The 16063-nt window shown below is 39.9% G+C and overlaps 1 pseudogene; it reads right to left on the minus strand.

The window, feature by feature from the left end:
• Positions 1 to 9583: 9583 nt before the first annotated feature.
• LOC102857020 lies at positions 9584 to 10674 on the minus strand (annotated as a pseudogene).
• Positions 10675 to 16063: the final 5389 nt, after the last annotated feature.

The raw sequence follows: 16063 nt of genomic DNA on the forward strand, positions 1-16063 counted from the left end.
GAACAAAATACTTGAACACTTGTATTACTTTCATAATTTCTCTATTCATAGAGTTTCCAGAGACAAGCTATTTCAGAAGTGGATGCCACTCCTGCTTCCAAGCCTGAGAGCTCCACCAAACACAGTCCACATTGGATAACCATTAACATATTTGAGAACATTACATAATTTAAAACAAGGAAATTGTGTATCAGGTTTTCCATACATTTTAAATCAGTATACTGAACAAATTATGGAAGCAACTGAACTCTGTGGAGAAGAATGTGGCATCAGGATTGGAGGAAGACTCATCAATAACATTATACAGATGGCTCAGCTTTGCTTGAGTCTTCAAAGAAGACTTTGAAGCACTTGTTGCAGAAGGTCAAAACACTGCAGCCTTCAAGATGGCTTGCATCTCAACATAAAACAAAACAAAACCCACAAACCAAAAACCTTTGCCACTGGACATGCTGGCAACATTGTGGTTGCTGTTGTTATGTGCCACCAAGTTGCTTGCGACTCATAGTGACCCTATGTACAAGAACCCTAAACACTGTTCTATCCTGTGCCAACCTCGCCATCTCAAACGCACTCATTCCCATCTCTCCACTGACAGAATCGATCCATCTTATCGAGGGTCTTCCTCTCCTGTGCCGTCCTTCCACTCTCCCAAACATGATGTCCCTCTCCAAGGACCCGTCCCTCCTCGCAACATGCCCAAAGTATGTCAGATGAAGCTTCAGAATCCTTGACTCCGAGGAGCATTCTGGCTTTACCTTCTCCAGGACAAACCTGTTTGTTCTCCTAGCAGTCCATGGTCTATTCAACACTCTTCTCCAACACCACAGCTCAAAGGCATCAATTCTCTTTCTATCATCCCTATTCACTGTTCAACTCTCCAATGCATAGCACATAATTGCAAAGACTATAGCCTGAATCAGGCGCACTTTAGTCTCCAGCCTGACGTCGTTGCTCTTCAGTACACTTTTTTATTTTATTTTAAAAAATAAAGGCTGATAGGGATAGTAAGGTGTTAGGAAAGATTAAATGGGGACTTGAAAATAGAAGATGATAATAGACATAGAGCAACAGTAATTAATTATGTAAAATATAATATATATGAATGATTTAAACAATGTAAATGAAAAATTGTATAAAATGCAATGTACATTCATGAAACATAATGTATATGAATGCAGATAAACTAATAAAATATGAAAAAAGAAAATTTATTTTATTAAAATTTATTATTAATTTCAGTAAAACTTACAGACTTTGGATTTCCATTCATTCATTGTTGCACTTTTCTCCCCTCCCAACCCCCACCCCCACAGTACACTACCCTCTTGGAAAAGTAAAAGAAAAATTCTTTCATTGTTTTACAAACCCTCCCCCAGGTCCGCTGCACCATGTGGCCTTTGCTCTAGACTCCTGTCATGACAAAAATACCTAATCACATATCCCTTTTAAACAGTTTTCTCCCTCATCTGTTTCAATGCAGTATACATTATTGAACCCATCTTTCTCAGTCTCTCCCCAACCCCAAGGTCAGTCCTGTTTTACAACAGGGGCACCAAGCAGTAGTTGTCCTTTTATGACTGAGATACTTCACTCAGCATAATGTCTAGAGTCAACCATTTGGAATAATATTGTATGAGTTCCTTTTTTTTTAATGCACTATAGTATTATATTGTGTGACTATACCACAGCTTCTCTATCCATTCGTTTGTTGATGGGCACTTAGGTTGTTTCCAGCTCCTTGCTATTGTGAACAAAGCTGCAATAAACATGGGTGTGCATACATCTGCTTGGATGTCAGTATGGTCACTTTGGAGTATATTCCCAGTAATGGAATTGCTGGGTCAAATGGTATCTCTATTTGCAACTTTTTGAGAAAGCGCTATACTGCCTTCCACAGTGGTTGCACCTGTTTACACTCCCACCAACAGTGAATAAGGGTTCCAGATTCTCCACTACCTCACCAGCATTTTTTCCTTGCTGTTCTTTTAAATTTTGCCATTCTGACTGGGGTGAGATAATATCTCATAGTTGTTTTGATTTGCATCTCCCTTAGAGCTAGGAATTTTGAACATTTCTTTATGTGATTATTGGCCTTCAGAATGTCTTCTTTGGTGAATTGTCTGTTCATATCCTGTGCCCATTTTTCTATTGTATTATTTACCTTTATCTTGTTGTGGTGTCTTCAGTACTCTTGAGAGGTCCCTCACAACTGATTTTCCCAATGCAATTCATCTCCCGATTTCCTGGCTGCTATTATCAAGAGTGTTGACTGTGGAACCAAGTAAACTAAAACTGTTAACTCTCTCAATCTCTTCACCATCCATACTGAACATTATGATAGATGGAAAAAAGAGAGAAACTGTCAATGACTTTATTTTACTTGGGTCCACAATCAATACACTTGGTACCTGCTGTCAGGAGACCATGAGATGTATTTCACTGGCAAAGTCTGCAGTCAGAAACCTCTCCATATTACTAAGGAGCAATAATATTAGTTTGTGGACTAAGATATACCTGCTTTAGACCACAGTCTTTTTCAAGCACTTGCTATGTATCTGAGAGCTGAACATTGAATAAGGATGGCAGGAGAAGAATTGATGTCTTTGATCTCTAACATTGAAGAAGAGTAATGGATATCTTACAGACTACCAGAAGAACAAGAAGATATGTATTGAAGAAGGTGCAGCCAGATTGCTCTTTGGAGGTAAGTTTGGCAAAGTGTCATCTCACATACTTCAGGCATGTTACTAGGAGTGCTAATCCTTGGAAAGTGATTTGATAGTTGGAAAGGGGGAGGAGGGTCAGTGAAAGAGAGCAAGACCCTCAGTGAATGAATTGGCTTAGTCACTGCAGCAAATGTGTCAGGGGTGATGAGGCTGGCACAGGATAAGACGGTTCAGGTCTGTTGTTCATAGAATTACTATGAGTTGCACTGGACTGGAAAGTACCCAACAACATAGCATCTAACAACTACACCACCTTTATGCTCTTTATTATCAGCCTATTTAAAGACTAGGTTCTCTTTGTTATGTAAATAAGATTAGTTTCAGTGTATTGTAGTGTCTTGAGTCAATCTTTTAAAGGGAGAAAATAAGCCAGCCAGTGAGCAGAGACAGAGACTAAAGCCATGATACATAGGAAGCAGGAAAGAGAATCTAGACAGGAACGTCTCTTGGAGCTGAGAGAAAGAAAACCTTCCTTTAGAGCTGCTGCACTGACTTTAAACTTCTAACCTCTTTCTGTTGTGAGAAAATAGATTTTGTTTGTTAGGTTATCCTCTTAAGGCATTTGTGTTATCACAGCAGTTGTTATCTCAGATGTGGGGTTTTTTTGTCTTTTTTTTAGCGATTTATTAATTTTATTTTTAAATTGAAATATAATTAACATGAAAATTCATCGTATCCAAGTTCAGTGATTTTTAGTTTATTCACAAAGTTGTACAAACATCATTACAATCTAATTCTACAACATTTTTATCATCCTAAAGAAACTGTGTCCATTAGCAGTCACCCCTATTCTCCTCTTCTCTCTAGATCTAGTCCATATAACTTGTCTACATTTCCCTAGCCTGAACATTTAATAAAAAATGGAATAACACAATATGTAGCCATTCTTTACTGCTTCATTCATTCAGAGTAATGTCATTATGTTTCATTCCTGTATCAGGATTTAACTCCTTTTCATGGCCATATAATATTCTATTGTATGGCTCTATTTATCACTTATTGTATAGATCTTGCTTATCACTTGATGGAAATTAAGCTTGTTTGAGTTTCTTTTTAAGAATATGATTATGCAACCATACCTTTTGCCAATCTGTTTTCCTAAATTAAGGAAAACCAACAGGAAAATTACGTGCAAGTAAGTAAAACAACCAATGCCTGGTACTTAGAAAAGAAAAATCACTCTTAATTTTAGATTAAGTCAATGAGATGTGGAGCCAAGATTTGGGCTACACATAGTTCACATCTTCTAATTCTTCCAATCCTATGCCTGAGCTGGCATCTCTCCACAAAGCCAGTTAACCCACTGGAAAACCATTGGATCAGGCAGGAAGAACAAAATACTACCACTGCTCAAGCCTTTTCTGTCTTCCAAAACCTCTTACAGCTTTACTTGTAAAATTTTGCTCTTAAAATGACTCAGGGCTGGGATTAGAGGCTGAAATTTGGGATTAGGTATATATAACTCTGGGTAACCCATTTCTGCTATAAATAGAACAGCCTTGATTTTAATTTCTTGTGAAATATTCTCTTTAAGAAAGTTTGATTGATTTTGCAAATTGATATGCACATTAAAAAAGGAATTGTAATGCATCTAGAATCCAAGAATATTTCATCTGAAGATGGGCTTATATGTAATAGTCTATTATTAATTTGCTCCCCCTTCTTAACTGTAAGACCCTGCTTTGGATTACAATGTGCCTATTGTTTTCAAGTCATTGAAAAACAGGTTCTGATCATTTCCTTTTATAGTATTCTGTTTCTAAATGTGTGTCTTGTTTGGGGTGGGGAGAAGCAAAAAGCATATCCTGGTCTGTGCATTTTTCTGCAGTTAATGGCACATGATTTACTTTCTAGATGTGTAAATGAGTAATGAGTCCTGGTGGGGGGCAGGAGATAGTATTGCAGAGCAAATTAATTCCATAAACAAGATCCATAGATTGTTTTTTTAATGATCATAAACTCATGCTCTCAGTTAATAATAGTGAGAGTTTTGCCCAAGAATAAGAACATTGAATTAAATTATAAAAGTGGGGAAAGTAATTGTATTTCCATAATTCACTTTGAATTATAGGGATTTGAACTCTATGTTCTATTGTTCTGGTTTGGGGAAGGATAATTTAAATTATAAAAAGGATTGACTCTGGAAAAGGCAGAGTTGGGTTGGGGGTGGACCCCCCCCCCCCCGGCCTTCTAAGGCCTGAGTATTCTTTTCTCTCCACTCCAAGCACCACAAATTGATTCTATGATCCTGGTAAAACATCTCCAGAGACTTAATAGCAACAGGCACAGTTAATTAACATAGCCAGAGAATGTGGCGCCTTCCCTTGGTTCCTGAGCCCTTCAGTCCATCAGAGAACACACACTCCTTTGCTTGTCCCCAAGGCTATTAAATACTCATCAGAGAACCAATTACTCTAGATCCAGGCCAAACAGGCAAAATCAGACAAGGAATATTGAATTGAATACGGCCCCTGAAACTGCAACATTAGAATGTCCTTGTGAATTAATAAAATGATGTAACTTATGTAGAATTTTGAAGAAGCTAAACAAAGGAAGGAAAAAGGAAAATGAAGAGAACTGTGTGGCATGGCTAAACCAGGCAGAGCGTTGGATAGAAAGAGTAATTCAGGTCCCATCTAACTTTGTCGCTATGGCCTGTCTATCGTAGTACCATTATGTACAGATCTTTGTTAGCATCACAGAAATCTAACTTCATTCAAGACTTCCCCCCCCTTTATATTGTGATTTTAATGAACTTTTACTAAAAAGTTAAATTTTCATTCATTTATTGTTGCACATTTTCCTCCTTCCCTTCCCAACAGTTTCCATTTTAAAAAAACAACAAAAAACCCTCATTCATTATTGTGTAATTTCCTCCCTCCTCCATCCTCCCTCAGTCCACTTTGCTATGCATCACTTATTCTGGACTGTTGTAGTACACATAATGCCTAGTCATATATTTCTTTTAAACAATTCTTTCCTCCTTCTGTTCCAACACAGTGTTATTTACCCCCTCTTTCTCAGTTTCTCCCAACCCCCATATCAGTCCTGTTTTATAACAGTGATGTTATGTGGTAGTTCTCCTTTTTTAACTGACATATTTCACCCAGCATAATGTCCTCCAGAGTCACCAATTTTGTATATTTTATGATTTCCTTCTTTTCAGTGCTGGGTAGTATTCCATTGTGTGGATGTACAACAGTTTTTCTACCCGTTCATTTGTTGATGGACACTTGAGTTGTTTCCCATATCTTTGCTATTGTGAATAATTCAGCAATAAACATGGGTGTGCACACATGTCTTTGGATGGTGGCTCTGGTTCCTCAGGATATAGTCCTACTAGTGGCATTGCTGGATCAAATGAAATTTCTATTTCCAACTTTTTGAGAAAGTACTAGACCACCTTTCAAAGTAGTTGTACAATTTTACATTCTCACCAGCAGTGAATAAGAATTCCAGAGTCTCCACAACATCGTCAGCCTTTGTTGTTTGCTGCCCTGTTGAACATTGTTATTGTTGCTGGGCTGAGATGGTATCTCACAGTTGTTTTGAGTTGCATCTTTCTAATAGCTAGGGATTCTGAGCATTTCTTCATGTGTCTGTCTGCCATCTGAATGTCTTCATTGGTGAAGTGCCTATTAATACCTTGTGCCTATTTTGTGATTGGATTATTTACCTTTTTCTTGTTGAGGTTCTAGAGTGTTCTATTAATTTTATATATAAGTGCCTATGTCATTGACAAGTATTTTTCTCAGTCTGTGGGTTTTCTTCTCACCCTGTTGGAGAAGTTGTGTTTTTTTTTTATAGTCATAGGAGTTTGATTCTTGGAAGGTTATATTTATCTATTTTATTCTTTCCTGGTTGTAAGATTTTTTTAGGTTATTTTCCATTATGCTTGAAGACTGTTCATGCTGTGGATTATGGCTTCTAGAGTTCTTCCTAGCTTTTCTCTGATGAATTTTAGACTTTGGTTTTATTTCTAGGTCTCATCCACCTTGAACTGGTTTTTTTCATAAGGTGTGAGGTGAGTCTTGCTTAAGTTTTCTGCAAATAGTTTTCCAGTTATGCTAACATCATTTGTTAAAAAGACTGTCCTTTCCCCACTTAACTGATTTCATCTCCTTGTCAAAGATCAGTTGATCATGGATGGATGAGCTGATATCAGGGTTCTCAATTCTATTCCATTGATCTATGTGTCTGTTACTGTACCAGAACCATGCTATTTTGACCATCATAGCTGTGTAGTAGGATGTGGGATCAGGGAGTGTGATGCCACCTACCTTGTTTCTCTTTTTCAGTAGTGTTTTTCTTATTTAATAATCTCTTTGAATTTCAAATAAAATTGGAAATTGCCTTTTCCATCTAGCTGAAGAATGGAAATGGTATGTATTGAGATTGCATTGAACTCGTAGATTGCCTTGGACAGAATTGTCATCTTCATGATACTGAGTCTTTCTATCCATAAGCATAGTACACTTTCCCATTTCTCCAAATCTCTTTTTGTTTCTTGTAGTAATGTTTTATAGTTTTTTGTGTATTGTTGTTCTTGTTATGTGCCGTCGAGTCGTTTTCGACTCATAGCGACCCTATGCACAACAGCCCTAAACCCTGCTCTATCCTGCGCCAACCGCACTGCCTCTGACACACCCATCCCGATTACCCCAGTCACCGAATCAATCCATCTCATAGAGGGTCTTCCCCTCCTGCGCTGTCCCTCCACCCTCCCAAGCATGATGTCCCTCTCCAAGGACCTGTCCCTCCTGGCAACATGTCCAAAATATGTCAGACGAAGCCCCAGAATCCTTGCCTCCAAGGAGTAGCTTGGTTTAATCCTCTCCAAGATAAATCTGTTTGTTTTCCTGGCAGTCCATAGTACATTCAGTACCCTTCTCCAGCACCACAGCTCAAAAGCATCCACTCTCCTTCTGTCCTCCCTAGTCCTTGTCCAACTCTGTGATGCATAACAAGCGATTGCAAATACCATGGCCTGTATCAGGCGCACCTTAGTCTCCAGAGAGACACCGTTGTTCCTGAGTACCTTAGAGAGGTCCCTAACGGCAGACTTTCCCATCACGATACGCTTTTTGATTTCCTGACTGCTGGTGGCAAGAGTGTTGACTGTGGAGCCGAGCAAACTGAAGCTGTGAACACTCTCAATCTCTTCGTCATCCATCCTGATGCTGCCAATTGGTCCAGTGGTGAGAATCTTTGTCTTCTTGACATTGAGCCTTAGTCCATATTGAAGGCTGCAATCCTTGACCCTTTGCAGCAAGTGCATGAGGTCCTCCTCAGTTTCAGCAAGCAGGGTTGTGTCATCTGCATAACGCAGATTGTTAATAGACCTTCCACCAATCCTGATGCCACAATTCTCCTCATAGAGCCCAGCCTCTCGGATAATCTGCTCTGCATACATGTTGAAAAGGTATGGAGACAGGATGCATCCCTGGCGTACACCCTTCCCAATTTTGAACCATGCAGTGTTACCCTGCTCTGTTCTGACTACTGCCTCTTGGTCCAAGTATAGGTTTCGCATTAGCACAATTAAATGTTCTGGGATTCCCATTCTTCTCAGAGTCAGCCACAGTTTGTTATGATCCACACAGTCAAATGCCTTTGCATAATCTACCACAGACAGACATTCTTCTGGTATTCTCTGCCTTCAGCCAAGATCCATCTAACATCAGCAACAATATCCCTAGTACCACGACCCCTTCTAAACCCAGCCTGGACTTCCGGCAATTCTCTGCTGATGTGCTGTTCTAATCGTTTTTGGATGATCTTCAGTAGAATCTTGTTTGCATGTGAAATAAATGACACTGTTCTGTAGTTTCCACACTCGGTTGGGTCACCATTCTTTGGAATGGGAACAAATGTAGATCTCTTCCCGTCAGTTGGCCAAGTGGTTGTTCTCCAGATTTCTTGGCACAACTTGGTGAGCACATCCAGGGCAACATCTGTTATCTGAAATACTTCAATTCCACATACTACAATTTTTGTGTATAGGTCTTTTATATTTCTAGTTAGATTTATTCCCAAGCATTTTATCTTGTGATTAGCTATTGTGACTGGTATTGTTTTTCTTAGCTCCATTTCTGTATTCTCCTTGTTACTGTAGAGAAAATCCAATTGATTTTTGTGTGTTGATCTTATACCCTGCCACTTTGCTGAACTGATCAACTATGTCTAGTAGTTTCCTTGCTGAATCTCTAGTATTTTCTAAATATATTATGTCATCTGCATATAGAGATAGTTTTACCTCCTCTTTGCTGATTTGGCTACCTCTTATTTCCTTGTATTGTCTTGTCTTATTGCTCTCGCTAATACTTACAGTACTATATTGAATAGGAGAAGTGATAGTGGTATCCTTGCCTAGTTCCTTTTCTTTAATCTCTCTCTAATGAGAATGATACACATAGCTTTCACTATTTTGGGGAAATTCCCATTGATTCCTATTTTGTTCAATGTTTTAATCAGGAAGAGCTGATTTGTCAAAGGCCTTTTCTGTGTCAATTGACAGGACCATGTGGTTCTTATTCTTTGCTTTGCTAATGTGATTAATTATTTCAATTGTTTTTCTTATGTTGAACCATCTTTGCATACCTGGTATGAATACCACTTGGTCATGATGACTTTTTTTCTCCCCCCTCCTCTAATAGTTGTTTATCGGCAGTGGGTTGGAAAAGGTGATGGAGTTAGCAAACAGAAATACCACCACACACCAATATCACAAGGGCAGTAAGAGTGATGGGAAGGAGCAGCCTGAAGGCCCAGATGAGGCCCTTCTCCTCAAGTGTTACGTCTAAGAGGGCACTGGGGTCTGGAGTGTCTAGAGCGCGGCCTTAGAACACCTCCACTTAGTAGGCATGGTTAGAGATGAAGAGGGACTCGCTGGCTGAGGCCAGGCCTGACCATTTGGGGTGTACTTTCATTGGCACGCAAAGCTGTTGGCCAAGACTCACTTGACATACTCCTCCTCGGCTGCCTTCAGATCCTCCTTATTCCCACCCCAGGCCTTCAATGCCAAGGCCTGCAGGGCTCGGCCATAGGAGAAGATCAGGACCCATCACTTCAACAGCAGACACTTGTTGATGGCATTGAGGTTGATGGATGCCTCCTCCTCACTCTGGCCTCCAGACAGGAAGGTGATCCCAGTACCAGTGGGGGGAACTGTGGGGCACAGTGCTGTAACAGTTGCCATGGCAATCTCCTCAAGAGAAAACCTATACGTGCAGGCGTGGCCTTGGGTTACCATAATAGGCTTCAGCAAAGTACCTTCCAAATGGATGTGGTTGTCACTCAGAGCCTTGTAGACGGCAGCCAGCACCTTCTCAGTTACATACTGACAGCGCTTCAGGTCATGGTCACCATCAGGGAGAATCTCAGACTCCACAATGGGCACAATCCCATTCTGCTGGTAGATGCTGGCATAACAGGCCAGCACTGTTGGCATTTTCCATGATGGCAAGGGCTGAGGGGGTGTGTTCTCTAATCTTCAGTACACAGTGCCACTTGGCAAAGTCAGTTCCATTCTTCTTGTACTGGACACAGCCCTCTGACAGCCCATCCAGCTATTGGGGGGTGGTCTCGCCATTAGTTCCTGCCAGAAGTGCCACACCCTTGTCTACCTTGATGCCCACAACACCATCCTTGGGTTTGAAAACTTGGGGGAAGGGACACCCATCATCCTCCTTTCGGTAGAGGGTCTCATGAAAGAGGATGAATCTCCAATTCAAGGATTCATGCAGTCTTCTGGGGTCAGCAGGATCTGGCGATAGAAGTGCCATTTCTCCTCGGTGTTCCAGGTTCCAGTGGACCGCAGGCACTTGGCAATGCTTTCGGTGGACTCATCTGCGGCCAGGATGCCTTTGCCTGGAGCAACAATGCGATGAGTGATATCAGAGAGCTCCTTCTGCTCCAGGGTCAGCGCTGGACATGGGTAGGGCATGGTGTTCTTAGTGGTGATTTCCTGGGGCTCATGGAGGAGGGGAAGCACTCGGGTGCAGTGGGTGGTGGTGGGCTGCAGGCAGGAATGCGCCAGTTGTCCCAGCTCCGGGTCCTGCCTGATGACTTTTCTTTTTTTAAATGTACCGATGTCAGTCTGGAGACTAAGGTGTACCTGATCCAGGCCATAGTATTCGCAACTGCTTGTTACGCTGGACAATACTCTAGGGTTGCTAGAGAGAGAATGAATGTTTTTGAGCTGTGGTGCTGGAGAAGAGTGTTTCGATTCATATACCATACTGCTAGGAGAGCACACAGGTTCAACCTGGAGAAGATGAAACCAGGCTGCTCCAAGGAGGTAAGGATTCTGAAACTTCATCTGACATACTTTGGACATGTCACAAGGAAGGATTGGTCCTTGGACATGGACATTACCCTTGGAGGGTGAAGGGACAGTGCAGGAGATGAAGACCCTCGATGAGATGGATTGATTCAGTGACTGGGGCAATGGGGATAGGTGTGTCAGAGACAGTAAGGTTGGCACAGGCTAGAGCAGGGTTTCAGGCTGTTGTACATAGGGTCTCTATGAGTCGCAAATGATGACACATAACAACAAAACAACAAAAACAACAACTACTACTTTGGGATTCTATTGGCCAGGATTTTATTGAGGGTATTTGCATCTATTGGCTTTTTCATGTATGTATGTATGTATTTTTATTTTGGTTATATCTTTACCTGACTTTGGTATCAGGGATATGTTTCTTCATAGAATGAATCTGGTAGTATTCCATCTTTTTCTGTTTTCTGAAATACTTTCTGTAGAGTTGGTGACAGGTCTTCTCTGAACGTTTGATAGAATTCACTAGTAAAACCATTTGGTCTAGGTCTTCTTTTAGTTGGAAGTTGCTTTATGACCTGTTCTATTTCTTCTTTTCTGGTGTTCTACTTTACTTTGGGTAGATTGTGAGTGTCTTAAGTATTTGCCCATTTCCTCTAGGTTTTTGTATTTGTTTGAGTATAATTTTTTTGTAATATTCTATTGTTAATCTTTTTATAGCATTTGGTTCCGTTGTGGCATTACCCCTTTCATCTCTTACTCGGGTTATCTGCATCTTTTCTTTCTTTTCCTTTGTTACCTTTACTAGTATAGTGGTTTGTCAATTCAACTTACCTTTTGGAAGAACCAATTCCAGGCCTTGTTAATAGTTTCAACTGTTCTTCTGTTTTCTATTGTTTTTATTTCAGGCCTAATTTTTATAATTTAATTTTTTACAGAGGTTGCAATGATTTTTTTGCTGTTCTTTTTCTACTTGTTGGAGATGTTGAGTTATGTAATCAATTTTTTCCCCTTCCTTTTTGATGTGTTTGCTTATTGCTACCTCTGAGTAACTGTTTTTGCTGTATCCCAGAGATTTTGGTAAGTTGTGCTTTACTTTTCATTTGTTTCAAGAAACTTTTAAATTTCTTTTTTTTATTTCTTCTATTACCCACTCATGTTCAAACAGAGAATTGTTCCGCTATCAAGGTGTATGGGGTTCCCCCCCTTTGTCCTTTTGTTGTTCATTTCTAGTTTTGTAGCACCATGGTCTGAGAAAATGGATTGTATTATTCCTGGTAGAATTTTTTTTTTAAAAATTATTGAGATTTGCTAATGGCCTAATACATGATCAATTCTGGAGAATGTTCCATGTACACTGGAACATAGAATGTATAGTCATCTTTTGGTGGGGTGCATTAATCTATATATATTTATAAGATCAAGTTGGTTGATCGTGTGGTTTAATTCTTCAGAATCTGTGTTGAGTTTCTTTCTGGTAGTCCTATCTTTCCTTGAGAGTGGTGTATTGAAGTCTTCAGCTACGATAGTGGTGTTGTCTATTTCTTCTTTTAGATCTCTTAAGATTTGCTTTGTGTATTTTGCAGGTCTTTCATTTTGTGCATAGATGTTAATTATGGTTATGTCCTCTGTTCTAGTGACACTTCTAGCATTACATAGTGCCCTTTCTTGTCCTTTGTGATCGTTTTTACACTGACATCTATTTTATTGGAGATTAATATTACTACTCCTGCTTTTTTCTGGTTACCCTTTGCTTATTATACTTTTCCCATTCTTTGAGTTTTAGTCTGTCTTCACTTTTAATGTGTGTCTCTTGTAGACAGCATATTGATGGGTTTTGGTTTTTTTGTTCACTCTTTTTCTTTTCACTGGTGCATTTAAACTGTTCACACTCAGTGTAATTATTGAGTTATAAGGTTATTGCAATAATTTTGTGGGAGTTATTTGTGGTGTTGTTGCTGGTTACTTTGTTCCATCCTGCTTTCTCTGGCATCTCTGTAAGAAAGACTTCGCTCAGTATTTCCTGCAATGCTGGCCTTGTTTTAATAAACTCCCTTAGGTTCTGCTTTTCTGAGAATATCTTGATCTCTCTGTCATATTTGATAGAGAGTTTTCTTACGTACAATATTCTTGGTTGAAAGTTGTGTTCTTTGAGTGTTTGGCATATGTCTTTCCACTGTCTTCTTGCTCACATGGTTTCTGCTGAGAAACTGGCATTTTATCTTATTTACTTTCCTTTATAACTTATTCTTCGTTTTTCCCTAGTTACCTTCAGAATTCTCTCCTTGCCCTTGGTTCTGGCAAATCTGACTATGATATGCCTTGGTGTTTTTCTTTTGGGGTCCATTCTACATGGAGATTGCTCGGTTTCTTATATGCATATTCTCTCATTCTTCATTCTTCCTGGAAAGTTTTCTTCAAGTAACTCTTCCACAACTCTCCCCGTATTTTTTCTTGCTTCTTCTTGTTCTGGGATTTCAATTATGCACATATTTTTCTTCTTGACAGTGTCCCACATTGTTCTTAGACTTTTCCCACATTCTTTCCTGTTTGTTTCTGCATTTCCCTCTAGCAGATCAGTGCTAAGAACTGTTTTGCTGATTCTAAGTTCTGTCACTTCAGTTCTGTTCATCTGTCCCTCCAGAATGCTGACAGCCTCTGAGACATTGGTCTTAACATTCTAGATTGCAGTCTCTTATCTTTCCAGCCTTTCTAATACCCCCTTTGTTTTATCTACATTGTTTTGAATTGTTTTTCAAAGTTCCTCTTGGTCTTTGTTTGTAGAATTCTGCAAGTCTTTAAATATTTCTTTCACTCATTAAAAATATTCAATCACTGTTCTTTTGAATTCTGTGTCAGAGAGTTCCATCAGAATTTCTGGTGTCAGAAAATCAATTAATTCTGTGTTTTAATCACTTTTATGGGATGAAATTTGGTTTTGGTTTTGTGTAGACTGTGATGTAGTCTGTTTATTCCATGTCTTTACTGTCATAGGGTTGGGGTTTTTTGGGGGGCGGAGGGGTTAAGCTTTTTATCTGGTGTCTAAAAGGCCCTTCGTCTGTGTCCCTTGTGGGGATAGCTCACTGCTCCAGAAGAGGAAGGGGCGGCTCACCCTGCCCCAATTTCTCTCATGTCTCTGGACTCACAAAATAAAGCGAAGTATAGGAAGTAGGCTCTGCAAAATGCCGGACACTGTGCAGTCTTTGTGGCCAGAGGGCCACAGGCTTGAGGGCCTAAAGCAGAGCCAGAGGTGATGGGGAGGTTCCGAGACTGGAGGCAGGCTGAGAGCAGGATTGGGCTGGAGAGGAAGTGGTTGCACACTGAGGGCTGGTCAAGTTCACCTGTTAAAAGTGTTCCAATGGAGCTGGAGGTAATGGAGGAGGTTCTGAGACTATAAGGAGGCTGAGAGTAAACTAGGCTGGGAAAGACTCATTCAAGATTTTGATCTAATAAACTCCAACTCACTGCAGTCAAGATGAAGCCTACTCCTAGCTGACCCTCCCATGGATTTCCAAGGCTGTAATTGCACAGTAATAGATTGTTCGTCTTTTGCAGAGGTTCTGGTGGATTCAATGCACTAGAGACACCTGGTTGTTGGCTGAAAAGCACAACTTTATATGGACTGCACCACCAGGACTCTCTTTTATTCCAATAAAGGATGCAATAATAAATACCTATGGTTTTGGGGCATATTAAAAATTGTGAAAATTGTAAAGGTAAAATGTTAAAATTATACGAAACATGTTGTTCCTGTTGTTATGTACCAGTGAGTCAGAACTGACCCATATTTGACCCTCCAGTAGGTTTTCAGAGGCAGTAATCACATGAGTGGACTTGAACCGCGCACCTTTGGATTGGCAGTGCAGCTCCTTAACGCTATGCCACAGAGCATCAAAATTTAGTTTCCAAATTTTAATTTAGAAATAGAAACTAGAGAAGCTGTATTTCTGCCTGTATGGTTTCAGAAAATCGGAATGTTATTATTTCATAAAGGCATTAAAAATCAGTTCATTGTATCTCTGTTGTCAAAATAGAAAACTCTATCATTCCTACATTTTATAGTTGATGGAACCAATCTACCCTCAGGGATTAATATCAAATTTTGGGTAGTGCTTAAGGTGCAGCCCTAATTCTGTGCTTGGTTACTTAAGTCTGCCCTTTCCAAGGGAGAAAGCAAATTTATCAAATTAAGATATACAAAGAGAAGAGAAACTGTGACTGAGTCAAGTAAGAAAATCAATTTTGGTTTGGATATGGACCTTACAAAATTGCATTTAGCATACAGAAATGTAAAGTCATCGTAAAGCCATCTTCACACTATTCTTGAGGGTGGTCTGCTTAGCATCGTTGATGAGAAAAGATCTGGGGATTTTTGTGTTATGGTTGTGCAGAAGCCAAACCCAGTGCAGCTGAACTAATATAAGAATGAAGCTTGAGCGGAAGGCAAGGCTCCCATTTACTGTACACTTAATAAAACCCATGTGGAATGTGGTTTTCCTTTTGGGGGCGCTAGATTTTCTGATGAACACATTGAGGTATGATCAAAGGCAGTGAGCCGACTGATACTTCATGGGAAATAGTTACAAAAAAGCAGAGAAGAAGAGCCTTTGGAGCTGGTGTGAAGTGGCCTTCAAATATACATGAGTATTAGAATTACAGAGTCTCTACTTTAGCTAGTGCTGTTGTAACAGAAATACCACAAGTGGGTGGCTTTAACAAACTGAAATTCTTTTTCTCACAGTCTAGGAGGCTGGAAGTCTGAATTCAGGGCACCAGTTTCAGGCAAAGTTTTTCTGTGTCTATCAGCTCTGGAGGAAAAAGCCCTTATCTCTTTTGAGCAACTATTCGGGGCAATCTTCATGTGGTTTGACATCTCCTTCCCCATTTCTGCAAATTCATTATTCTTTTATGTCTCAAAAAAGATTTAGTTAGGACATACCAAACACTAACATGTCTTATTAATCTGAACCTAGACAACTCATTCCCAGACAGGATCATAACTACAGGTATCACCCTCTACACAAACACATGGCCTTCCAGTCAGATCTGATAC

The sequence above is a fragment of the Elephantulus edwardii genome, unplaced genomic scaffold (assembly GCF_000299155.1).
Source record: "Elephantulus edwardii isolate Elephantulus edwardi_28Jun2011 unplaced genomic scaffold, EleEdw1.0 scaffold00099, whole genome shotgun sequence".
In the NCBI taxonomy this organism is placed as follows: Eukaryota; Metazoa; Chordata; class Mammalia; order Macroscelidea; family Macroscelididae; genus Elephantulus; species Elephantulus edwardii.